This window comes from Otolemur garnettii, unplaced genomic scaffold, assembly GCF_000181295.1.
Source record: "Otolemur garnettii isolate 467f Iridium unplaced genomic scaffold, OtoGar3 scaffold00022, whole genome shotgun sequence".
Classification (NCBI taxonomy): domain Eukaryota; kingdom Metazoa; phylum Chordata; class Mammalia; order Primates; family Galagidae; genus Otolemur; species Otolemur garnettii.
Window position 1 is genome coordinate 16,447,681 of NW_003852417.1, and position 2,224 is coordinate 16,449,904.

The following is a 2,224-nucleotide window of genomic DNA, read 5'->3' on the forward strand; positions in this document are numbered from 1 at the left end:
CCTTAGTCGCTTGAGCCACAGGCGCCAAGCCTTTTTGTTTTTGTTTTTTTTTGAGACAGAGTCTATGTTGCCCTTAGTAGAGTGCTATGGCATCACAGCTCACAGCAACCTCAAACTCTTGGGCTTAAGCAATTCTCTTGCCTCAGCCTTCCAAGCAGCTGGGACTACAGGCACCTGCCACAATGCTCGGCTATTTTGTAGTTGTTGTTGTTGTCGCTGTTTAGCAGGCCTGGGCTGGGTTTGAACCCACCAGCCCCGGTGCATGTGGCCGGTACCCTAACCACTGAGCTACAGGTGCTGAACCAACACGAGGGCTTTTAAAGCCACACATGGTTTCCCTCTTATATCGGCCCATGTACAGTTTTGAGTGAAGCTGGGCGGCTCATGCCTGTAATCCTAGAACTCTGGGAGGCCAAGGTAGATGGATTGCCTAAGCTCACAAGAACTCTGGGAGGCTGAGGTGGGTAGACTGCCTGAGTTCACAGGTTTGAGACCAGCCTGAGCAAGAGCGAGACCCCATCTCTAAAAATAGCTGGGCGTTATGGTGGGCACTTGTAGTTCCAGCTACTTGGGAGGGTGAGGCAAGAGAATTGCTTGAGCCCACGAGTTTGAGGTTATTGTGAGCTGTGATGCCATGGCACTCTACTAACATAGTGAGACTCTGTCTCAATAAATAAATAAATAAATAAATAAAATATCTAAAGACATTCAGATATAAAATACTTGTAAGGAGAAATCCTGCTAACAGGGTTAAGAAAGAAACATATCCATGGAAAACCACTCAGACACTCAAGAACAAAGCTAAGGGGAAAAAAGAAAACCTCAGCTCAAGTTTTAAAAAAGTAATTGGCTCGAACAAGTCAAAAGTCAGTTTAAAAGACAAGTACTATATTTATCCAAGTTGCTCTTCCTCACTAGCTTCATATTAAGGGAGTGGTTTCCCAAGCTGGTATTTTCTTGCAATACTATTCCGAGTTGAGACCCTGTCACCTCAGGCCTGGAGGATTACTTTAGTCTCCATTATTCTTTAGTTTCTCCCCTTTTTAATCTGTCTTGCATATTTTCCTAAACTGCTGTTTTTAAAACCTTCAAAAACCTTCAATGGCTGCCTTTTATCATAGTACTAAACTGACCACTGCAGCCTGGCATCTGAGGCACCCCATGCTTTGTGATTTTCACCTCCCTGCTAACGCTGTATCATACTACACAATACAGTGGGTTCTCAGGATGCATAGACAGGCCTGAAAAAGGAACAGCATGAGCAAGTGCTCTGGTATTGCTGCTATGTGACCAGGTAAATATTTCGTTTCAGTGCCAGTAACATTGTCTACATGAAGGTATTCAAATGCCAAGCATGCTTTGCTCTGCTCTGAGGTGCAGAGACTGTGATACACTTTTCAACAAAAATAGACCTGAATTATTCTTGATTTACTCAGGTCCCCAATATATAAAACCTAGAGCTAACATGCTATTTTATTCTGAATCAAGTTGTTGATTAGAATTGACTTGATTAAGTTGGTTTGTGTGATGGTTACTTTTATGTGTTGATTTGACCAGGTTAAGGGATAGCCACATAGCTGGGAAAACATTATTGCTGGATGTGCCTGTGATGGTATTTCTAAAATACTCTAAGTGGCACTTGAATTAGATTGAACATAGAAGATCTGCCTTTACCAGTGTGAGTGGGCATCACTCAATCCCTTTCAAACCTGGATAGAACAAAAAGGCCGAGAAGGGTGGATTTGCTCTTTTCTAAAGCTGGGACATTCATCTTCTTCTGCCCTTGGACACTGGTGCTCCCCTGGTTAAGAGGGCCCCAGACTCCAGGACTATACCTGCGAGCAACCCAACACATATTTCCCAAACCCACCTCCGGGACTGGGATTTATACCATCAGCTTCCCTAGTTCTCAGCCCTCACACACAGACTGAATGACACTATTGGCCTCCCTGCTTCTCCACGCAGATCATGGTCCCAGGGTCTCTGCCCCCACGACTGTATGAGCCCACAATAAATTTCCTCTTATAAATCTACATATGTCCTATTGGTTATGTTTCTGTGGACAGCCTGCCCTAATACAATTTGCCTCTGTACTACTTATTAAAATAGGATATTAATATTTGCTGGGTATTTTGATGCAATATTTGAAAATTTGTCTTAAAAGAAACTTTTAAATAGGAAATATTCATTTATACGTAGCTAATATCCTCTTTACAAATAAACA

General features: G+C 42.8%; 1 protein-coding gene across 7 annotated transcripts in view; it reads right to left on the bottom strand.

Annotated features, from left to right (window-relative positions):
* Positions 1–2,224, bottom strand: part of DTNB (dystrobrevin beta) — a 240,452-nt gene that overhangs the window by 38,726 nt on the left and 199,502 nt on the right. The gene's annotated exons all lie outside the window — the stretch shown is intronic.